At 39.0% G+C, this 26,094-nt stretch overlaps 1 non-coding gene across 1 annotated transcript; it reads left to right on the top strand.

Moving 5' to 3' along the window:
• Positions 1-24,784: 24,784 nt before the first annotated feature.
• On the top strand, positions 24,785-24,951 carry LOC114803804 (U2 spliceosomal RNA). Its single transcript, XR_003752210.1, has one exon. It is a non-coding gene; the product is annotated as a U2 spliceosomal RNA (small nuclear RNA).
• The last annotated feature ends 1,143 nt before the right edge of the window (positions 24,952-26,094 follow it).

Below are 26,094 nucleotides of genomic sequence, written 5' to 3'. Positions count from 1 at the left end.
ATATAATAGTCCAAGCTGAACTACACCAACCCGATGTTTTGTGAGATGGAATCTGAAAATCTGTTGTCATTTCGAATTCATTACTCTTAAATACTTAACTAACTCAAGATATTAAATACTTCAATATACATATAAATCAACCCTGATCTGAAGATTTACTAACATTTACCCCTAAAAATTCAATATAATTAATATTTTCATAAAAAAGAATACAAGAAAACATTTACCTCGTACTCTGTAGGCTAGCCAAGAAGTGACAACTGTATTCTATTTATTCTATTTTTAGACTTAGTCCACAATTCTAAAGTATGATTTTTTTTCTGGCGAACTAAAAAAAGTATTTTGAAAATATCTCATTATACTCGTCCTCATATATGTTCCAGAAGTCTGAATAATCAACTAAAATATGTTTATAGATCTCAGTAGTTCAATGGAACAACTTTGTTAACAATACTCTACTATGTACCTCATAAATAACAGAACAGTTCCATGTATAAACATACAGTGACTATCACGACAAGAATTACGGCTCTTCAGGAAGCACCGGCTTGTGAAACAAGCAAATACGCCTCGGACAAATGGTTTCGCACTTACTTCACGATTACGGCTGATTGGACTATGAATGACCAAATGAATATACCAAAAAATTTACTTTTCGTACATTTCAAAAAATTTCGATTTTTTTTTTTTTGATTTTTGCTGTAAGAAAATCTTTATTTTGGGTATTTTTGATATATAGTAGAGCGTTCTATGCGTTTACATGTCCTACAAATTTCATTCTGTCAAGCCGTTTTTGAGTTTCTAGACTCAGCACTTAGAAAGCTCCTTCTTTTAACTGCTGTATCTTTGAAACTACTTGGAATTTTTAAAAATCACTTTACTATAGGTCTACAACTTTGCTTCCGACGTTTTTTTTGTAAATTTAAGGCTTTATTGAAAAAAAAAACGGTTACAAAAATGTTATTCAAAATATTGGCCGTCGCTTACTTTTGACCATCTTTCTGGCAGCATGCGTATACCGTGACGAAAGAACTCCTCATCTTTCGAGCCGATCCAAGTATCAATCCAATTTTTGACTTCTTCATAAGATCTGCAGTGCTCGTTAGCTAGACCGTGTGCATTGATCGAAACAAGTGGTAGTCAGATGGAGCAACGTCTGGAGAATACGGCGGGTGGGGTGAGATCTCCCATTTCAGCGTCTCCCAATATTTTTTGACCACCTTTGCGACGTGAGGCCGAACATTGTCATGCTGGAGAATGACTTTATCGTGTCTTTACCCGTACTGTGGCCGTTTTTCTTTTAGTGCTCGGCTGAAACGCATGAATTGGGTTCGGTATCGATCTCCTGTGATGGTTTCACTTTAGCAGCTCATAATATATCACCCTCAGCTGGTCCCACCAAATGCAGAGCATGACCTTGGCTTCATAATCACCATTCTTAAAACGTTGAAACCATTCGCGACATGTTCTTTCACTTGGGTATCCGAAAGAACATCATCATCGTACGTATCTGAAAGCATTCGATGGGCCTCAGCCGCACTTTTCTTGGAATTATAAAAGAAAAGCAAAATTTCCCGCAAATGTCGAGAATTCGGCTCAAAAAGTGACATTTACAGTTGAGAATAAGTTTGGAATGCAAACAGATCTCTACAAATATTTTGTTGGGTTAATGTTGACATAAATGTCCAAGATCGATATAAAACGATTTAATCGATTTAATCGACCAGTGCTTTACCCTAGAGACATCTATTGGGAAACGGCGGAAAGTTGTAGACCAATACTATATTCTTTAAGAAAGCAAATAATGAAAAAAAAATAGAAAATCGATTTTTTGAGCACACAACCTTCTTAATAGTCTTTGAAAATATTCAATTTGAATACTCCCTAATTTTTGTGTCGAAATGTCATAACTAATGACAGATATTTCCATCATTTCCCGCTTGGAATGTTTTTCTTCGAATACATTGAAACTGAGGCCCATTTCGAAGGGTATTGTTCTGCAAAAATGGTATCGTAAAGTTGGAAGATCGCTATAAAAATTGGATCCACCTCGTTAGAAACTATAATTAATAAATGGTATAATGGAATGTCAGTTAAAATAGAAAAAATAAAATTGGTTTGGAAGAAAGAAAAAATATTTAAAAGAACTTCAAGAGTTATTGAGATGAAAGATTGAAAGCAGTTTATATAAATACTTTCTGAAAGCTATAGATACAAAAAAATGGTTTGCAGGTTGAGGATAAAAAAAATCTTTGAATGTAGGTGTTCGAAACTGAAGGAAATACCAGCGCCCATTAATTGTTTGAGTAATCCGGTTGGCTTTAATTTAATAAACTGCAATTTTAATTAAAATATGCCATATTTCTTATTATCATAAATTAGAGCTTATCGAGTTGGAGCCTCACTTTCCTTTTTTAAGTTCGACAATAACACAAAGTCCATCAGGAAAACCAGCTTGATTGTCCCCACAATATTTATGTTAATTTATAATACCGTTACCCTTTTTCTACACTCTTTTATATGCATTGTATTAAGGAAAGGTCGAAATTAATTAGAAGTATTTGAATAGTTTGCGAGCTTTTCAGCAATACAAAGCCTAAACAGCCTTTATTTGTAAGCTGATTGTTATCGTAACAGCTGACAATATTAAAGATGCGACAAAGTTTACCTTAACCAAATACAATACTTTTAATTAAAATGCGTAAACTGAAATTGTATCTTTTCGAAAGCGAACGATTTGGCGGGCAACAATGCGGACGAAGCTGGCAAAATTGCAAATGAAAGTCTGTTGCCACACCCAGCTGCCGATGAAAAATGTGCGAAAACTTTTCAAATTGGAAATAAAACAATTGGCATGGAAAATGCGCGCACAGGCAATAAACAAACACACATACGAACAAGTATCAAAAGGACGATGCAAATAAAAAAAAAGAAAAACACACAGAAAGGAACTCAAATTGAATTCATCAATGAAAAATGTGAAACGAAAAAAGTTGCGACGAACCCAAAGCGATTGGACACTAAGCGAAGTGCAAGCGGGCGAACGACGGCGAATCGGACGAGTTGGACAAGTTGGGTCGAGCGCACGTAAGCTGCCGAACCTTCTTGTTGACAGCAGAGTGAGGAGCAAAAGGAAATTGGAAAAAAATATATGAAATTCAATTGATTTTAACCGTTTTCCATGCTACTTCCCACACACCACTAGGAGCTGCTGCTGCTGCTTTTTATTGCTCACTCGAGAAGACTAGCGAACACACACATACATATATACATGTAGATATGCTTGCTGCCGAAGTATACAAAGCATTTTTGTGGGGTAATGCGTTGGGCGCCAAGAAGGGTGCGTGAAAAAGTTTTTCCTATCGAAGCGCCACACACACACACACATACACACAAACATGTGCATAAACATATGTAAATACTTATGTATATAGCGGTATGCATATGTTTATATATATGACTATGTGCATGTGCTCGCAATCGGCTTTAGATCCAAGCCGTGGAGCTTCCCCTGCTGTAACAGTTCCAGCGCTTCTCATTGGTTGCTCGCCTGGCGTTGAGGCTTACATACAAACTTATATGCACATAGATAACGGTGTATGCTTGAGCACCTATACAAAAATACATGTTGTGTTGCCAATGTGACAGGATGAGAGAGCGAATAACGTAAATGCTGTGAATGTGAAATAAAAAATGACATTTGGATACTTGATGGAAAAAACTGGATGGTACAATAAAAGCAATGCGACATGGAAAAAAGTATCGCATTGAGATTGAAGGAAATTGAATTGAATTGATAAAGCGCTACACTCACACACACACACATACACACACATATACATACAAACATACATACATACAGGCATACGCATGTATTTGTGTATGAACGTGGCTGAGAGTGGGCGTTTGGACAGTACGCCGTTGAATTGGTTGAATTTACTGTATTGTTTGCACCGTTTGAATTCGTGAAGTGGGTGACAGCTTGGCTTGATGGCCTGCCTGCTTGGGGTTGTTGCAACCACACGGGCTGTGGCCAAAGCGGTGTGCGTGGGTGTGGGTTAATACGCTTATTCGCTGTTTCATAAAGCATTGCTAACGAAACGAAAGTATTTTCTTTAATAATAAGCTTATTTTTACGGTTCGGTAAAAGTAATATTCTGCAAATTCGTTCCATATGGATGTTATTAAAAATTTGTTTATCTGAGTAGATAAACTTGCTGGATATTTATGTAATTGGCTAGAGATTCCATTTAATTTTGTAATATTTTTTTGGGTTTTTAAAACTAAACTCTTGCACTTGATAATTGTAAATATTTTTGCCTTAAGGGTGCAATATCTTTAAAATATTATCCAAATGTATCAAAACAAGTGTAATATTCTAAGAGATATGCCCTTCAAAAGTTCCTCCCATCATGCCCCTTGCTTGCTGCTAGATTTAAAATTTGCTAAGTTTTACCAACTAGTCGGTAGGAGATCCACGCTTTCAATCGAAAACAAGCTGTTTATATATAATCAACTACTAAAGCCAATTTGGGCCTATGGAGCTCAACTATGGGGTTGCTCTAGTCAAAACTGTATTGCCTGCATTCAACGCTTCCAAGATAAGGTACTAAGAAGTATAGTTAATGCTCCTTGGTATGTTAGATTTGCTGACCTTCACCGTAATCTTAGTGTGAATTCAGTAGTAAACGAAATAACCAAACTTGCAAAGACTCACGAAATGAGGCTTAGACGGCATGTAAATGAAGAGGCATCCAGACTCGTCGGTACTGCTGATCGAGAAACCCGACTGAAACGTAAGAGGTCTACAGACTTAGCAAGGCAACTGTAGCAGCAAATGAATTTCTCTAACATTTAAAAAATCAGACCCCTAAAGTTTTCAAGTCGGTGGACACGATTTCTCAAATTTTGCACATATCTTTATTTTAAAGATTATTATCTAGTACGAAGGATGAATTTTTTACGCAAGATTTTTTTATGTTTATTACAACAATTTTTTCGAGCTAATATATGGCCAAAATTTTACCAAAAAAGTGGGATTTTTGTTTAAAATTTTGTTTAAAATTCTGTCAAAAATTAAAATTTCAAAATTTTCTTGGTTTCTTCGTTCATTAACTTATCCTTTTACTATCGAAATATTTTTGGTTTATTGATTTTGGATGAACCAATCATGAGTTATGATGTCTAACGGAAGACCTTTTTTTTGGGCACGTCATCGGAGATGAGGCTTACGGCTGAGTTTTCGGAATTTGTAAATACAATTTTCAGAAAATACTGTTTGAATATGTACATATCTTTCATATGCTAATTTGTTTTAGTGAAATATATGATTGTAAATATACATATATTATAAAATTGTAAAAATATCCTTGTTTTAGCCTCTATAAGCCACCTAATCTCTTAATAAATATAAAATATAAAATAATAAATATTTTCGTAATTCGAAAGAGAAAGTTAGATTATTCTTAATTTATTGAAGAAGTATTTTGACAAAATATATCACTCTAGTTTCTATGTTTACATTGTATCCACACGAAAAAATTTAACTCCTTTATCTGAAAATGTATTTAGTGAATACTTAGGCTATAAGAACAAAGCTCTTGAGAGAGTTTGCAGATCATAAAAGTATTGCAGAAAAATTAAATTTCTTTCGTTTTAATAATAGATATTTTATACTCCAAATAATTGGTTTAAAATTTGTTTTCGAAATCAGAAGATTCAAAAACACTATTTAGATGAATCTAAAATATATTATATTGTGACTGTAGACAATACTCTACACAACTCTTTTCAACTTCTATATAACTATAATTATTAGCTTTGTTTTGGCAAATAAGTTAAGAACTAACTATGCGAAAGTAAGTTACACATTTCTCGACTCTAATATATCTCCGAGATTACTATTCATACTTTCACAGAAGTTTCTTCTTCTTTTTCATAGTTCTTCTGGCTCCTCGAGGAGCATTGGGCCGTACTAGGATAGTGAAGCGCCCACATCTCTCTCCTACCCAACTGCTAACCGCACCCCCTCTCCAAAATGGACTTTGGTGCCCCCAGTCTTCTTAGCTAACAAGGCTCTGTTGGCCGCGGCCAGTGGTTATAACTTTCCACAGTGAAAAGGAACTACAGTGGTATAATGAGCCTGACATTTACTTGTAGAGCCGCTCAGTTCCAACCCTTGACTTGTATCCTTTCGACGGGGCTCCACCTATTTTACTATTTCAAAAAAGAAAAAAAAAAATTACAACAACAAGAGTTCAAACTAGGGCTCTTAAAATTATTCGAATAACCCGAAAACCGATTATTCGAATATCCAGCTTGTAACTATTCGTATGAATATTAACCGAACTAATTGAATAGTCGTAACATTGCCACTATTAGTCGTTCTACTACGATTATTCGAATAGTCTGCTGCGGGTATTTGAATAAATGAAAATTGTTTGAAAGCCAAGCAGCCTTTGATATTTGTTTGTTGTTATTTGTCAATTTTTGTGAGTTTCACTTTTTTCAATAAAAAATATACATATGTACATAAATTTAATGAACTTGCACTATTTGAATAGTCGAAAACGAACTGTTAGCCGGATAGTCGGAAATGAGTGGTCAATCGAACAGTCGACAACTTACGATTATCCGGATACTGCAAACCGAATATTATTATTCGAATAATGCCTTATCCGAATTTGAAAAAATCTGTTGAAATCTGGAAAAAATCAAAGGCTGCTTAGATTTCGCTTAGTCGATTAGTCGAGCTCTCGTTCAAACCCAATGAAAAATATGTGTCCAAGTGCATGCTTACGAGACCTTTGCAGAAGCAACTTATCTCAGCAGCATGCAAATGCAAATGAAATCGTACAGTTTAGTAGCTCTTTAATGCCATTGCCCCTATGAAGAGCAGCCAACTTGGTCTCCTATGTACTATCCAATTCCATTGCCTTCTGATGAACCATTAGGTTAACTTTTCGATTACTACAGAAGGAGCCTCTAAATATATGTTTCTGTGTACTTAATTTAAAATTCAATCTGACACCACATTAAGATATTTTCTGAGAAAACTGCATTCTTTGAATTTTGTAATTCTGAATATCAACGGATTTAGCGGATTCTGAACATGTAGGATATTTTATGATTTTGATTTGTTTAATACAGGTTGTATCACATTTTATCTCCGTAAATAAAGAGTTACTCTATATTTTTGAATCGCCTATGTTGTACATGTTTCAGAATTTTAGTTCAGAACAATTCTAAATCTGTATTGCTTGACATCGAAACAGGGCTTCGAAACAATATACTCAATATCATAGGATTTACTCTACATCGTGGCTCTTTTGACAGACAAAATATTTTACCTCTTTATACGAACCTTCGAGTAGTTTGGTCCATTTATGCGGTATGTCCTATATCCGTGAAGATTATTTAGTATTTCCTAAATCACCGAGAGCATCTGTTTGGAACTTGTCATATTGTGAGATCCATAAAATATTAGTTTTAATTGTGTAGAAGTTGCCTCATATCAGAATTGCCAAGCTCATTCGGTGTGGTCCTTTCGAATTCTAGAATCCAAAAGACTTACGGAACCGATTTAAAACTGTTTTTGTAGAATATCAAGACAAATGGCATACATGCGTGGAAAAACTATTGGTTGGACCAAATATATCTATTTAAACCTGTTTATAATTTAATTACTTAGAAAATCGTAATGCAATAATGTTTGAATGTCTGCATAAAATAAATTATAATAAAAAATTATTCAAAAAATCTCATGTCTCAAAATTCAATTTTTCACCACAAATATTCGTCTATGTCTGTCCACCATCAAAGCAAAAAAAAATACACATCAAAGTGTTTATGCAAAATTGCACATTCTGAGAGCAACAAGTAACCACAACATTTTGCACTTCAGCACAATTTGAGCGCAAAAAGTAAATAAAAGTAGTCAAAAATGATGAAAAACAACAACAATTGCAAATCATAGACAAATATCTTTGATATCTACGCGCCACTTAGCGGAGAGCTTATTTTAAATGCGTGGCTGTTGCAAGTAAACGCCAGCAATTTGGCAACAACAGCGCGCCATGTCCGAAATAAGGCAATAAAAATGCCAAGCGCAAAATTCGAAAAAAAACGAGAGCTAAAGATATACACACACACACAGACTAAGCGCAAAAACAAAAGAATTTTATTACCGCCATTTTTTCCGCTTGAATTTCACATCACTTTGACTGCGGGCAAGACAGACAAAGGCGAATACTGCGAAGGGACACATAGACGTGGCTCGAAAGAGTGAGCTTGAGAAAGCTTCCGCAAATCTACCAGCAGCAGCACTTCCTACAGCAGTCGAGCAGTCGGCCGCGCTACGCTTCGTTTCCGCCACTTGGCAAGTATTTACGGTTTTATTAGCTGCATTTAAAGCACAGCGCCAAACCAAAATGTTTGCATATTTCAAGGCGTGCGCGCTGGCACAAAAATCACGAGTTTATAGTAGTGAAATGTTGAAGTTGCGACGCGCTTTAAAGACAATAACGCGCGCTTTGGCTTTGGCGCCACAGGAGCCTCATAATGCACGCTGACCTGCCCCAATGCTGTTGGCCACTGGAAGACAATTACCGTTGGCCATTAGCACGCTTCCAGTACGGTTTGTGGCTGCTGTTGGAAATTTTCAAGTGGTCTTAATTGATTTGCGATGCCAGCGACCCACAATTCGCCCCACCAACTTTCCGAGACTAGACGTTGCGTTACGTTCTGTGCAATCGCACGCTTATTCATTATAATTCAGCGAATTCTCACAGTGCGACGTCATCGGTTCAACGCTCGTCCATGCTGCCACTGGCCTGCTTGCCGCTTGGACGTACGCTTAATTGTTATGTAACTGTGAGTCAGCTGTTCGAGCGGCCGGTCTGCCACTACTTACTGTTTTATATATACAATATGTATGTATTGCCGTTACCTGGCATTCCTTTTGTTTTCTTGCTTTTGTTGTACGTTGTCCATCTAGTCCATGCAGACCGGCAGCAAGCAAGTCTTGGTCGCGTGCCATATTCCACTCGTTCGAGTCGCCATGTCACAATCATTTGCTGCCCATTATTGTTATTGCTATTATAATAAGTAGCATTTGTTGTTGTTGTTGTAATTACTATTGTTGCACACAATTGTAATGACCCGTCACTTTTGGCTGTCGTTTTGTTGTACTCGCTCACACAAATTCACATCGATTTCTCTCCGCGCTGCCCTCACTGCCCCTGAGTGTACACACTGCCTCCTCACCTTGTTGTGCCCTCTGTGCTCGGCGCTGCTTCCTCATGGTTATTTTCGTATTTCACACCCCTGTTCGCCATGGCGCTTTGTAAATTACCGAGTGACCTCAAATCAGCAGACACACATACACTCAAACGGACATACCAATAATGTAAATTTATATGCAGAGTGGTTGCTGTTGACACTCACACTAATCACAAAACACAGTACACGGACATTAAGTGACCTTTGAACGCCTTTGGCATAATTTCTGCCGCCTTTACCGTTGTTCGACCACATTTCCGGGTTGTCCTTGATCACTCCCTTGCAACGCTGTTTTCATTTAGCGCTGACTGCCAGTAGCAGTGCGATTAAAGTCACAATTTGTAGCGACAATTAAGCGCAAACAGCAATAACGGCACACACATACACATACATTGAATCGGTCGCTTTCTTGAGAAAGGGTCAGTTGCGTAAACCGGTTCTATCTTTCATTATTATTCGTTTCGTTTTTTTATTTATTTGGTTATTTGCTCGATTAGCTCGAATTTATCGAAGGCCCTCACATGTGTGTACAACTTCATTATACAAATTGTTCAATTACATGCATGTGGATCTAGATATATACATAAATATATGAGTGTGTTTAGACACTGGTCCTTGTGCCTCAACCAGTTTTCGTGCTAATTTATTTAATAAAATATTTTCAATGAACGAAAGGGTATCACCACTTGACACACTTCTCTAACGGCGACCAACTTTATTAGTGATCCCTCATTGACCGTTACTCATATGCCGACGCTCTTTGTGTGGTCACCCTTTCAGTTGGCTTTTTTGGTCAGCGCCTTTCATTTATTAGGCGAACAATTTAATTACGGGTTTCATGTGGCATTAAAATACTAATGACATTGTTATTTACCCATATTGAATTCTCGTACAATCCTTTTTTGTGGATTACTTCATGTATTTATGCTTCACACACACACATATGCTTCAAAGAAGCATGTATTTGGTTGAGGAAATATAGTAGCGTGCATCGGTTTGAAGATGTCACTTTTAAGAATATTTGTTATGAGAAAAATCATAAAATTCATAATCATAATCATAAAAAGTGGCATTTAAATAATATGCTTAGCTGACCTGATTCTAATAAAGCATCGAATTGATTTTGTGTCCTTTAAGACTGAAAATCCTAAAGCTGGGCCTTGATAAATCGCCCTAAGCCTATCACAAAGCAAGCACTGCTATCTTTACTGTTGGTATATGGGAGCCTGAAACTAGAGTTGGTTGAGAACCTCCAACAAAAGACTCACACTTCAACCTTTGACTGTGAACATTTCGTGAGGAAACGGTGGTGCTTCTTGAGTCTGATACTCGCTTTTGAAACACGTTTTTTATAAGAGCCCCAACATTTTTCAATAGTTCGTCTACTGCTGTAAAAAAAAACTATTTCACTCTGCCAACAGTCTGAAAGTTACTTTCTCAGGGCTTTATATTTCCTTATTGGATGAATCTGAGTTTGAGTTAGGCCGCTTGCATAGGCAATCTCTGAATTACCTCAACTTTGCCACAATGCTTTGCAGAGCAGGGTTGACCCACCGACCTTTGCTATAGACATGCTGAACTCTGATAGGTATCGTACATACATCTAATTGAGTATAGACAAGTAAGGAAGGGCTAAGTTCGGGTGTAACCGAACATTTTATACTCTCGCAATTTATTTATTTAACTTTATTTATATTATATAATACACAATTTGACCCACATATTCGTCATATATATTGCATAAAGTCCATTGAAAGTTGGAAAACATAATATTAGGTTAGAAGCACCGAGGTCCTCGTGTTCGATATATGGCCAAATACCAATTGAATATACGATAATATAAGGATGCCAAAAATCCAGTAACGGTCTAATTAAGTTAGAAGGATCGATTAACTAATAGTTATATAACATATATATAACCAATTAATCAGGATTTTTGTCTGTCCGAGCGCCGTGATGATAGCCAAGTGAAATATTTTCTGTCATCAAATAAATAATAACTGCTTTCTGGGCTAGGCTCACCCTGACACTAAATAAGGAATTCCATATTAAAATTATCTCTCGGTAAATCAAAGATAATTTTAAAATCTGATCATGTTTGGTCGGAAGGAGAGGATTTTTCATAAGCCTCACCGTTGACTTTTCCTTAAATTATATGAATGTCATGGACTAAAAGGGATTAATTTAATTGAAGGAAGAGTCCTGTAAGCTAATTTGATACCATGCATGGAAGGACGATTCTGCGCCATGTCACAGAACTAATCTAACTTCCTTGTTTTTTTTGTAGGTAGGCGATTTTATGCCTAAAATGCGAATAAATCAGTTAAAGTGGCCTGGGAACAGCCCCGATTTAAACCCAATTGAAAAACTTTGGCCGATTATAAAGAAACAGGTAACAGCAAAGAAGCCAAGGAACCAAAAAAATGCACTCCGTCCTTTTGAATATGTGGTATGATGACATGGAGGTCGGATTACTCGAAAAGGTCATATCTTCCATACCAGCAAGAATTAGAGCGGTAATTAAGGCAAAGGGAAGCGCAACCAAGTATTGATTGAGATATTTCCTATTAGATAGACTAAAATTAAAAAAATAAAAACAAACAATCACTTTGATATTACCTTTTTTATAAATTTTGTGATCAATTTTGTTGAATATCCCTAATTTTTAAGAATTCGGACAAATTTGAAATATATCGCTCCTGAAAAATCTAACATTACTATTTTTTCCTAATAATTTATTTTATATCTTATTACAAATACAAACAATCCCTCATTTAAAATTTTTTTCTTCGATGAATATTTTAGCTCATAATTCAAATTTTCCTACTGACCGGATTTTGATGCCCAGAACTGTATGTATTGATGTCACAAGAAAACGTGACGTGTCAATTTTTTTCATTCATATATTATTGTTTAGCGGTCCCTATACATTTAAAACGGATGTGAATTTCCATGTGACAAACAAAGTTAAAAGGTTATTAACCAGTGCCATCAATGAAACCATCACCATAACTTTTTCGGTTGACTATTGCGGTAGTATTGATTTCTGTGCATTGAATGCAATCTACTCTCGTTTGGACTACGGAGTAAAGAGATGAAACCATCGATGCAAAAAATAATTTATTTAGGTCTAATACAAAACATATGAATTCACTTCAAAAAACGTCCTCTCAGAAAGTCCAAACATATTTTTTATATTATAATTCCTGGTACTAAAATAAGCTTTTAATTTTATTCATAATACTTTCTGCAGCATACCAGAAATATGAATCTATTCCTCCGATAATGATTCACTAATAAAGCCGACAACACCTGTTTATTGCTAATTAAGAGCATTGACTCGTGTCAAACCGCAGATCAATTTCAAATAGCAAACAAACATAGTAACGGTACAAAGCATTAACAGTTCTAGCTACATCGCCAACACCACCACCACCGTTGCAAGCAACTACCACACCACAACAAATATCGATGTGTCAATGCGCAGACCAATTGCCATCGAACACACCCCTCAATAAAAATCGGCTGCTATTTTAATGTAAATTCGATTTAATGATTATCCAAATATGACGGAGGTGGTTTGTTTTGCACATTTGCGCTGTTAGGCAATAACAACAAAGCGCTGGGTGCGCGTACAACCCACAAATCCGAGTACTAAATCAGCACAGACAACAAAACACCCCACTCATCGCGGCGCCCTCGATACCCTTGTTCAATCCAATAAAAACATATTTGCCAAAAAATTTGAGCCAACTATTATTGTACGGCAGACATAATAACGTAGAAAATGAGGCTGGCAACCCCATGTGCAAAAATCAACAACAACACACACACACATACAAGTGGTGCGTGTGGCATGAGCGATGGAGGGGAGAAGGTTAACCGAGTGAAATTTTTTCGCCAGGAAAATTGGCAAGCCGAAAATCGCATTGTGAAAAGCTGTGCTAAGTATCCGGCTAAAGGGCATTGAATGAGCACGCCGTGGCACACACACAACTAACGGTAAAAAAATGGAATTTGCAAGTTTATAGCGGTATCGATGGTATCGCAACGTGGCGGGGGTTGCTCCCGTGGGTGGCTGATCTCTCTCATGCCTTTATTCGACTCGACTGCCGCTGCCTTTTTGGTTGAATGGATTTCTGTCGAGGCTACAAAAGATTTTCGCAACATGTTTACATACGCAATTTCACCACTTGTTCAACGGTGGCGGTGTTGGTGTTGGTGCTGTTGTTGTACTCCTGTTTGGCATGAAATGGCCGTGCGTTTGCTTGTGTGCGCGTGTTGAGCGGCACTTTATGATTGTTCTGCGGCATGAAATCGATGTTTTGCCAATTTTCGATTCAATTGCAATGAACTGTAATTTGATGCCTACGATGCGTACAACAACAACAACAACACAATCGCTATAATGGTGTGCGGTGTGGCTAACATTGACGCCATCGCCGGCACCATCGCTTTGCGATTTGAGGCGAACGCCGGGCTGTCAACGGCTGTGGAAGAGATAATCAATTGCACTGTACAGTGGTTCGGAATAGTAAGGGGATGAGGAAGTTGTCAATGTAAGCTTGAGATCGAAGCAGGAAAATTTTTGAAAACTTTTTAGATTCGATTAGATTATGATTTGAGGATCGCAATGCGACAATGCGAAAGGTTTATTGTGTACTCGCCTATTATCACAATATACCTTCTAATCTCGTCGCGTTAAGAAATCTGAATAGGGTCCCAGGTATGATACGATACGATCTCTTTGGAGATACAGAGCCTCCATTAGCTGACTCCTTTTCCTCGCTATCGCCGGGCAGTTAAGAAGTAAGTGCTCAGGTGTCTCCGCTACTAGATGACAGAATCGGCACTGATCCGACAAGTAGATTCCTAGTTTGTGCAGATGGCACCTTAGTCTGCAGTGGCCAGTATAAAGTGTCACTAGTTGCCTCAGTTTGTTTCTAGGGAGCCCTATTAACTGTTTAAATAGTTTCAAGTTATCCCCCCACCAGTTTGGAGTGGCAAAGACCCTGCAAATACATCCAGCAGTGGTTCCAACTTGCCCGTTCCTCTTCTTGAAATGATTTCTGATAACATGTCGACCAACTCAAATGAAAAGCTCCGGCCCTACCGGCCTGATAGCCGCGGCCGTATTTGCCAATTGGTCCGCAAGTTCGTTTTCTTGAATACTGTTTTTCCCTGGTACCCAGATCAATGGTTTTCCAACGCAGTCCACAACCAGCTCTGAGTCTTTTTCAAAGGAAGTTATTGCCTAGAGATCCGCTTGGCTATCACTGATGATGGCTATGAGTTCACCGTGGTAATTCATGTCCAATTTATGCTATTTAAACCTAATATCGATATGAAAAGTCCAAAAATATTTGTAGATGCTTTGACGGATGACGGAGTTTTTAACAGTGTTTTTGACAGAGCCCCAGGATTTTTTAAAAGCTCGAGTTCCAAAGCGACACACTGTACTTTCACAACAATATTTTCCACCGTGATTGCTCATTTGGGGGTGGGTGCAACAACGATGCCTTCACCACCACCACCACCGCTCGCAAATTAGGATAGTGATTGCGAAAATTGTTGCAAAATAAGCCACAAAGGAGCAACGACGCACACACCCGGCACCCGCACAATCTCTATGACAGTATGCCCGACTGTATGTCTGTCTGTTTGTTTGTGGCCGTTAAAATGGTGCGTGTGCGAATTTCCCAAGTAAGCGCTGCCATTTTTCCTTTCTTCATTCCACCGACTTCATTGCAAACTCTTTAATCAGGGGTGCGGGTGCCAGGCTTTTGGCACATTGGTTTTCCGCCTAAATTTGCACGATTTGCTGCATGGCATGACAGCGGTAAGCGATCGCCGTGCCGCCGTGGGAGGAGTGGGGGTGTGTATATTTGGGTATGTTTTAATATTAAGCAGCGTTTAGTTTATTGGCTTCCACTCAGGACGCCGCCAACACCCTCAGCCGTTGGAGTGAGTCAACAACTTAGGCACTTCAGCAAACATGTCGGAGTGGTGGGAGTATTTTTATGCGGGTGTTAAGATGTGTGTGTGTGTGTGGGTGTATTGCATAAATATAAAAATAAATTTGCACGCTGACAGGCGATATCTGTCATCGCATGCGTTGCCACTTTGCAGCCCAAACCAAATGCGTACCGTTATTATTGGTGTAATGCAACACTGGGAGACATTGTTGTGCCTTTTAGCAACTTGACTGGTGCCTGTTGACGGTCATAAAGAGAATTACAAAGCCCTGACGCTGACGTTGACAGTTATGCATGTTTTTCTTGTTCTATTGTGGGTATTGTAACGGTATAGGTACATGTGCATAGGCATAAATGTCTTCTTTTATCGCTGATTGGCAAAAGAAATCTCGGCGGCAAGTGTTTTGCGCACGGTGCAGGGAACGGATGTTGTGGGTGTGTAAACGTTTTGTTTTCATTGTTATTTAATACTTTACATAATTGTGAAATTTTATAGCCGATTACATTTCGGTAGTTAAAAAAAGCATTTTCTTTTCGCGAAATAAGATATCTAGTGATGGCTTCTGAAACTGGTAATAAAACAACAACACGTACTGTTTTATTGAGATATACCAACGTTTTCAGGAAGTCTGCTGAGAGCTTACGATTAATAAAGATTCAAATAAAATAACAGCGAAGTTGTTTAAAAAAAAGTAATCACTATTTTTAGTTCGAAATTGTAGAATAAAAACAAAGATCATGCTAGTTGCTCTCTTTGACCTCAGGATCTCTGGTAGTTCGAGGTTCTTATAATTTTCTTGTTATAAAGGGTGAAGTAGAAGTACTTTTTTAAATATCCTTTGTTGACAGTTCTCGTCTGAGTCGTGTCAAGCTGTCCTCTTATTTTTGTTCAGTATTATTTGGCATTTCATCATGGAAAGACTTACGCCTGAACAGCGTTTACAAATTCTTCAACTTTATTACGAAAATCAACGTTCTGTAAAGAATGTGTTTCGTGCACTTCACCGAGCTTATGGTCAACATAATCGGCCTATTGAGCGTACTATTCGCAACACCATCACCCATCTTGAGACCCAGCATTCATTATTGGATAATATTCGACCGAGTAGCCCACGTCCAGCACGCAGTGCAGAAAATATAGTATCCTTAACTGAGAGTGTATCCGAAAGTCGTGGAGAGTCGATTCGGTGCTATTCGCAGCAACTCGGACTAACGTATGGACCGACTAGGCGCATTCTACGTCGAGATTTTAAATGGAAAGCATACAAAATACAGCTTGCGCAAGAACTGAAGCTGCTCGACCTTTCCAAGCGACATCACTTCGTCCAATGGGCTCTTGAAAAATTCCAAGAAGATTCAAAGTCTGTTCAGCGATGTGTATCCGGCTCAATGAGTATGTAAACAAGCAAAATTGCCTCGTCTAAGACGAAGAACAACCTGAAGAGATTCAGACCTGTCATTTCATTCAGAAAAAACAACGGTTTGATGTGTTTGTGGGCCGATGGAATCATCGGTACATATTTCTTCAAAAATGATGACGGGGAGAACGTAACCATCAATGGTGAGCGACAATTTGATGCCTGAAACTGAAGTTCTTGATGATGACATTTGGCTTCCACAATATGACGCTACTTCCTACACATACGCATCAATGAATGGTGTTCTTTCACTTTGTTGAGTAGATAATTTCACGTTTGGGGCCGGTCGATTGCTCACCAAAGTCGTATGATTTCGCACCGTCAGACTTTTTCCTGTGGGGATATGTAAAGTCTGAGATCTACTCGGATAATCCCGCTTCGATTCAGGCCTTGGAGCAAAACATCACGCGTGTCATTCGCCAGTTACCAGTCGAAATGCTCCAACGAGTCATCAAATTGGAGTCAACGGTTCATCCATCTGAGACATTACTGCGGCTAACATTTGAAAGAGATAATCTTTAAAAAATAAATGCCAAAGAATCTTCTTCTTTTTTCTGTGTATTTTTTTCATTAAAAAAGTAGGGAACCTCGAAATGGATTACCCTTAACTAACATATAATACAGGCTTCTGCAAGATTGCAAATTATTCCATTAAATCCATCACTGGATCGATCTAAATAAGATCCAAGCTCATCATGTACCAAACACAAAGTTCTTGGTTCGCCATGGACTGTCTCCATATATGATTTTCCAGAAAATTCAAATTTTTCCGACAATCATCTAGCATAAATAATGTTATGGCATCGGAATACAACAGATCTTCAATATGTCATCCTAATAAAAATGTTCAAGTGTTTCCCTCACAAAAATATCCTGAACACTGTTTGACATTTTTACGAAACCATAAAATTAATAACCAAACAACCAGTTCAAAAAAAAAACAACCAGCAAATCTGCAGAGTACACATTCGTGAGAACATGATGACAGTGCTGCCAGTTGACAACTGACATTACTAACAAAACACCATCACAACCACAACAAAACAAACAACCAGCAGAGCAAACAGACTGTGTTAGCTAGCCCTTACGCCTTGGTGAAAGCTTGGTGGTTCGCAAAACGGTCGCAATCAAAGGACCAATCGAGGGGTGTTTGCGAATTTTTCGCAAAGTCAACTGACTGTCACACGCACTTGCACACTGTCACCGCATATCGGCACGCGCTTGCGAACCCCCACCACCGGTGTTCAGAAAGAAAGTTCCGCCGCGTAAAAGGGAGTTGCCGATTTGTCAAATCTGTATGCGGAAGCGCCGAGGAAACCGCGTTTGGCAAAATGTTTTTATTGGAATTTTATTTTATTTCATTGGCTTTTGATGGTTTTATTTTGAGCGTTCGTGTGTGCGTTCGTCGCTGCATAGCTGTAGCTGATTTGTCGCATGCCGTAGGCGGGTTAATGTTGCTGTGGATGGGGCACCTGTGTCCATAGTCGCCTGCTAGAAAGACAGCCAAGCGTTGCACGCAAAATGCGTATGCAAATTTTGGCTGCTCTCTCAAGTGTTGACTCTATTATGGGTTTCACTTTGTTTTGCTTTTAACGCGTCGTGACTTCTTTTTGATTTGTGATGATGCCCCAGCCGTTGTGGTTGTTATTATTGCCGGGAGGAGTTGTTTTTGATATTTTGCGACATTTTTTTTTAAATGCTGTTTTTGTTGTATTTGTACTCGCTAGGCATCCGTGTGAGGAGAAATTTAAAAAAAAAACGCAGGAGAAGGTGAATCCGGTGGTAAGCTTGTAAAATGAATCGCAAATGCCTGAAATCTGAATCCGTTTACACAGCTGTTGCTGATGAAGTCAATTGCGTTGATTTACTTACTCAGTCACTTATTTAATTAAACACATTTGATAATGACAGCCATCAGTCTGCTGAGTGGATCCCCGCCTAAGTGCCACTGCTAAAGATGTAAATCCTTTTGAAAGGATTGCCACATAAATGATAAATAGCGCCACGAGGTACTTACCAAACAAAGATGCCGCAAAATATAGGAACTTAAGTGGGGAGGCATTTAAGCGGGGATCACTGTATATCGAATTGACCCCTATAAATACTTGTACTCTTACGCAGAGAGTAATTTTCTGTTTGGATGAAATTATCAATGATATATATCAACAAATTAGTCAATCTGAAAAGGGTACTGCGAACTGTAACAATTAGAACCTACTACAAATCTGCAGAGACTGTTCACTTATGTATACATTCGTTATTTCGTGAGATTGTTCGAAAAAGTGAGATCCCAGCAATATTTTTCTTGATCTCGCTAAGACGGCACATTCCAGAAGAAAATTATGAGATAATTCTACCTCGTTCTTCTCCATGCTTCTACAGCTAGCATCCGGTAAGATTAAGAACCCCTACGACTAAGGAGATGTAAACTTTACTGAGGGCGAAGACCTAGGTAGACCTCTTGCGATTCACCTTAGGCCAAAAGTAATGGCTAGTGACCGTTTGCCTAAGCGCTTGCCCAGCTCACCAAGTAAAGCGCAATAGTGCCTCTACATGTTCCCAAGCTACTAATAGTGAGACTGACGTTCCTGACCTTGCTAGCTCATCAGCCTTACAATTTCCCGCGATTCCGCTGTGGCTAGGAACTCTAACCAATCTGATCGAAAAGTATAACGATGCCACTGATCACTCTTCATTAAGCATTCCTTAACCAATATTGAGCGCATAGTCAGCGATCTCAAGGCTAGTATCGCCGCTCTACCATCGGAGTGGATCATCACCTCCCTAAAGATTGTTACGTTTTGAAGTATTTAAAGTAATCCGCCTTAATAGCAGCCACCTCCACTTGAAAAACGCTGCAATAGTCGAGGACCTGAAACTAAGGTTCGACCCATCCATGAAGAGCTCACCGTACCTCTCCTGCACCGACTCCTTCCCACCCAAAGAGGAGGAACGAGAACAGACAAGTTGTTGCCAGGGCTAGACTCTTGGGCCTTGGACATTTATGGTTTGGTATCTAGACTTTTTGCAAACTTTTTTCTCCAAAGGTTCTATACATAAAAAAGTGAATGAATCACACAAATTTTAAAATTTGTTGTATCGGAAGCAGGCGAGGTTTTGAACTCTTTTTTAACAATTACATCGGATTGTCAAGAAAATTGTATGTACCAAATTTGATTCAAATTGGTCGAGTAGTTCCTGAGATTGAGGTTTGACTCAAGGCAAAATTATAAAGCCCTTAAGAAAAGTGTTTTGAGTCGAAGAATCATTCAAGATCTTGAAAAGAATGTAAAATCTTGGAGAACTTCACAAACAATGTCCAAGGTTAGTCCTTAAGAAATAATAATTGTCTAATTCTCAAACAAGGGTATGAGTCTTCAAGCGATTATTATTCAGTTTTACAAGGTAAATGGATGTATTTACTAATGCTTCCAAAAGTCTACTTCTTTCAAAGTGGAATCTGACTAGATCACTAATAATCTCTCTCAAAAAAGAACTAAAGAGCACACCACATTCAGCCCGGTAAGAGTATTTATCATTATGAGGTGTGTTCCGGTATTACTGATTTTAATTGCTTACTTCCATAGCAAAAAATTACTATATGACCGGTTAAAGAAGTCTTCTGCAGTTTGGAAAATCTTTGAGATATAAAAATATTAAATTCTAAAAGAAACTGTTCATATACAAAATCTTGAGAATGCACATTGAAAACATAAAAGTAAACCCGCAAACCCCCTTAGACCCGCCCCTCTGCATGGTGGCATACCAAAACTATTAGTGGTCACTCGTCATGTTGTCCAACGCTTATCGCCAAGATTAATTAGACTGTGATAAATACTAGCCCCAAATGCCAACAAAAGCCGCGCTGAATGTGAAATGAAATAAATAAATACAAAAACAACTACACGGCATAACCGTAACTACAATATAACAACAACATTTGCACCTCAGCGCATGAAGTGCGCGTGAGCAAATAAATCATTTCCTTGCCGAAAAATGCCTCATTGCTGTCTTGCGGCCGTGTCCATTGGAATGGTGTGTTCAAGTGCAACACCGAAGAAACAATTCCGTGCCACATGCCGTGGCATGCGAAAAAAACGTGCAAAGCACACTCGATACAATGCGAACCGACAGCGCCGCAGCACATTGCCACACTTGGCGTTTATTTTATTGTGGGTGTAACAGACGTCTCATGTAACTCTCCTGCGGTGCTGGTGCTGGAGGAAGAGGTAAATTTGCCAAACGCCGTGCCACACTTTGAAAAGTTTCGCGCAAATCTCAATCGAAATGTCTGCCAAGTTAATACGCCTTCCAGTGTCTGGTCTGGGCTGGCCGGTGCCGTACTATCACCAAATGCCGCATGCGTCTCAGTCGGTCGGCTCTTTACCTACTGCACTCTCCTAGCTCACCGATAACTTACCACCTTGCCACTGCATATGCTGCGCGAATTAGTGAGCAATGTGTTGCTGCTGCAATTTACAGTAACAGATGTTGTAACATGCAACACGATCCATATATGCCACAAAAACGCGCGCGAAGATAGATTTCCAATACAGCAACAAAAACAACAAGCACAGAAGGCTTGCTGGCTGACTGGCATTTGCACTCACATTTCACATAGTTAAGTGGTTTGAGATCTCTTTTATGCTTAAAGTGCTTATTGGTGGAAAACACTATAATTTAGACACCGGAAAACAATGAAATTGACAGCGTCCTCGGGGCAGCGTAGCGTAGAGGTGATAGGCGCGAGAGCGTTTTGTTGCGTTTCAGCATTCGATTATATGCGGCTGAGTGTTGCTAGCTAGCGGAGAGAGCGCACGACACGAACTGTATTGAATTGCATGCTGCCCAACCGCACTAACTATGGGGTAGGTGTAGACCCCAAAATGAAATCATGCAAGGTGTGCTGATTCGCAAAATACACGCGTTCTTTTTATCAGCGCATTGAAATATTGAAAGAAGCGAGAATATGAGTACATACTAGATGACAAGAAAGAAAGGTGGCAGCTGAACAAGGCAATGGACCTTAAAGGTTGCCAGATGGGCTCAATAACAGTCTAACTTATGTTAGGTTTTTGAGCTGCGGTGCTGATTTCCCGGCGGAGATTACCAGGAACGCTGTATCACAGTTGAAAGATCGGCTAAGATAATCCTAGCTATGGATCAAGGGAGCCTCATAAACAGATGAGACGAAGAAGAAACTTGCATAAATCTATTGAAGCGGCTGATTTCGATTCCAACCTATTTGCATGGCTTACAAAGTTTTTCAATCCTAGATGTTCCAACCTCAATCCAGCGTAAACAGGACGGACGGAAAAAATTGTCGGGATGTTTCCATCTCACCTTCCCTCAGTTAACTTTGACAATTGTTACTCGACCGCTCTTACAACTAGGACAATATATGTAAGCCCTGCTGGGAACAAATATTCAATATGATGAACTTGGTGGTCTGTTTGCTGTAATCTTATCGGCTTATTCCCTTTGAAACTGTGGCGACAAAGCTCAGAGAGACCTAATTTCAAATAAGGTTATTCCACCCCACAAAGATCTTCAATCGGATCGAGCTAACTTCTAACCCTGACTATATATTTAGAATAAAAGTTAAAAATTCACTCTGTATGGCAACTCCATGCGTTTAGACTATACGAGTACCTATTCATTGTAAGTTTCGCTCAAATGTGCAATGGTTGCACTTGCGTCGGCGCTGTTGCATTAAAGAAGCAAAGAAGCCAGTTGACCCCGAGGCCAGCAACGAATAAACGTTCACGTTGTTGCTGCTGCTGCTGTTAATTCTACAGCAACGGCTGCTGTTGATGAGTACCACAACTGCAACAATAATAAGACCAACAAAAGCGACACGTTTAACACCACAAACAATGGCCGAAGCCGCAAACAGTGTCTGGTGTAACGTGCAACAGCTTCACGGCCACGCAAAGTGTTGGTCAGTTATCAATTTTACTAACCAGCTTGCCATGTGGCGATGTGCTGGTACCACTTGACGCCCGCCGTAGCCACCGACTACTAGCTGCTAAATGCCTACACAGCGCGTGCGCGCACACAATTGCCGCTGCCGAGATCACTGTCGTCCGTCGTCGTTCGGACGTTCGGCGCGCAGCTAGCTTGTTAAGGCGCCTTTTGGCTTCGCGCACTCGCGCAGAATTCACATAAACGAATTGAACGTAAATAGACAAGATATCGCAACCGTCATACTCCTGATAGGAATGTCCGACTAACTATTGGCATTTCCTCTCGTTGCGAGCGGCAAGAGAAAGGACGTTGGCAGTTTGCAGCATTCTTCGGTGCAATGCAATTGATTGCCGCTAAGCATGTGGCAGTGCTTTCGAACACAACAAGCGGGCTACGTTTAATAAGGGATTTCGTGTACGTCAAAGATTTGGAGATTTCTTTTCTTTTGGCGTTCGTGTTTTATTCTCACTCTATTCAAACATTTGTCGGAAGGTGGTTATGTGCTCATATCTTGAAAATAGATTTTGTAAAGTTTGCTTGCCATTGAGTCTTTTTTATGCTCTCATGTAGTGGGCTTTCAAATTTCAGTTTCTTCAAATTTCTACTAGCTGTTTTAGCAGAAGTCTTCCCATACTTTCACGTACCAGAACTGTTTAGACATATCAAATTTACTGCGTTCGCAAATTATAAGCTTCTATGCGAGTTGAGAAAGTTCACGAAATCTTAGACATCCATACAGTTTTGTTGCGATTTGAAGGCGTTCTTTTATAACATCATTTTGCAGAACTAGTCGAAGTTTATAAGTATTATATATTACCACTCTCTTAAAGATAGCTTCTCCGAGAATTCGCCTTATAACGAAGGTGTGTGTCGTCAGTAGAGCAAGTGTCGTTTTATCCTTTCTTTGTGGTGAATCTTTGTTTCTTTTTTTAATTGAGAGGATATGAGTCTTCGAACGGTGAATACTCAGTACACTTCGCGTACAACAAAATGGTGGTAGCTTATTAAACTCTACACCTACTCTGGAATATTGCCCTAAATTTCAAGTCGATCTCGATTTTCTCAAAATTTTGTTTTCAAAGTTGGTTATCCAAATTTGTTGAGAACTACTCAACCGATCTTGATGAAATTTAAGACAGATCTTCGAGATAGTTTTTTAATTTCAAGTTCAACTTTTTAAATCCGGTATTCATCTGGATGAAAACGATGTAACAACTTAAAAGACGAGGTGACCGAATCATCCTAAGGATAGTCCAAGGAAGTTTAACTTCAGGACTTAAGGGAGCAGTCAATAACGGCTTGTTGAATGATAGTTTGACTTTTTAGAATGATTCCAAAGAATGTGTGTTCTTTGTAATCTCAAATTATACGGAAACAAAAGCGAATCTGCGTTCAAAATGCTATTAACCTTGGCACACACATAATAACTAAATTGCAATTTATTATTTTGCTACCCCTTCTATAAGTCTATTTCAACCATATTTATATTATTTTATGATAAAGAGTTTTTTTGTGATCAGGTAATGCTGAAAAAAAGAGTCGCAAATGTAAAAGAGGACCTATTTACAAAAATAGGGTAACAGAGAAACCGCGAAGCAACACAAAGACAAAGCATTCCCGTATACATAGTTCAGTTATATTATGTCTATCCAGTGATATTCAGGTCTTCATAACATAAGCGACTTATAATGACTCATACTGTATTGTCACTAATCCTCTAACAGAGTTATAATTTAATGACTTATTAGTAAGTTACTTATCACATTTACCTTAAAGTTATTATAAAAACATTTTCTTCATACCCTGAAGTCCATTAGGTTAGGATAGGTTAGCCTGGTAGTCCAATAAGCCACACCTAAACTAGTTTTGGGTTTTGCAATACCAAACGTAGTGCCTTTACGTTTTCCACGAGGAGTAGTCATCTATCGATACCTCTTCCTGATACTCACATTGTGAGGCCCCCAAAATGCTAAAGATGTTGTCTTGACAATGCAGAACAAGTGCACAAGAGTTGCTCCATTGTTTCTCTTGTACCTTGCGTCTGCGATTTCCTGCAGTCATAGCGATCCGTCAGCCCTATCTTATAGGCGTGTGGGACACTGGCCAGTGGGTATTCCAGCCATACTCCTGCAGTTCCTTTTATCGAGCGCTTCTCGGCCTTATGGTTAAGATCAAAGTGTAGTATCTGTTCTTAACAGCTTAACATCTGAAGTCAATTAATTCATATAAAATATAGATAGGAAATTCGTATTCATATGAGAATACGTACGAGTACCTATATACCAGAATCCATATGCAAATTTGTATACTACACAAGCTCAGAAATATATCAAGCAGACTCTTTTGAATACACATTTTATTCCACATTATGCGTGCCACACTACAGTTTCTTGCCTTTTCTAACGAACCTTTCGACTTCTTGCAACATCTTGCCTTATCAAAGAATACACACCCCACTGGTTGTCTGCCTCCTTTGAACCAACACTCGTTGAACCTTCACGATGACGCGTACCGTTTGTCCGTCCGGCATTTTTTCTTAATTCAACCGTTAATATTTTTTTCGTTCAACCCCCAAGGCGTTTCGTCGCTCATTAGATTTTTCTTTGCTTATAAATGAGTTGTTATTATTTTGTTTTTGCATATTCTTACTCTACGAAGTTTTCCTCATTATTCGCTGTGCTCAGTTCATTCTACTCATTAGCGGTGCTGCTTTGCATTTTTTCTTGTGTTTCACGGGATTTTGTTTTTTATTTCTTTCAAGTTTTATTGATTTTTTAGTTGCACGTTGTTTCGTTTTTCTTTATTCTTTCTTCTTGTACACATATACCATATTTTTTTCTCTTTTTTGGTCTCTTGTGTGCATGTCATCTCTTACCGCGCCACATCCCTTCGGCTGGACGCTGCTATGAGTTTCCTGGCGCTGCTTTAGTTGCTAATGAGCTGCTGTTTGGCCGCTACCACGGTTTCCGTTAACCGTTGGTAACTCAATTTCTATCTCAATCTTTGTGTATAGTACTAACTCTCGCGCGCTTTGGTTACTTTGGCTTCGGCGTCAGCAGCGGCAACTTGAACGTCAGCAACTTTATTATGGTTTTCTTGTTGTCTTCACTTGATTATAATCATAATTTGTACTTTCTTTCACTTTGATAACTCACGCATCACTGCCCTTAGCCAATGCTTCCTCCACTTCCACGCGATGATTGCCAGCGCCTACGGTACCGAAGTAGCGCGCGTGTGGACCAAAGCTCTCGCACCGTCGCGGCGCTTGGCTGTTGCTGGTGCGCTTGTGTCCAGGCGCCTTAGAAACTCTAATTACTATTATCACGTCGTTGCACAGTTACTCGCGTTAAGACATTGTGCAACAAAACGAAGAGCAGAGAGAATAATATATTGGCGCTTTGCCGTGGATGTGTGAATAATGCTGTGGCGCACATGCGGCAAACAATGAGACGCTT

This window comes from Zeugodacus cucurbitae, chromosome 6 (genome assembly GCF_028554725.1).
Source record: "Zeugodacus cucurbitae isolate PBARC_wt_2022May chromosome 6, idZeuCucr1.2, whole genome shotgun sequence".
Lineage (NCBI taxonomy): Eukaryota > Metazoa > Arthropoda > Insecta > Diptera > Tephritidae > Zeugodacus > Zeugodacus cucurbitae.
The sequence above is the reverse complement of the archived record's forward strand: the minus strand, read 5'-3'. Positions and strand labels throughout refer to the sequence as shown.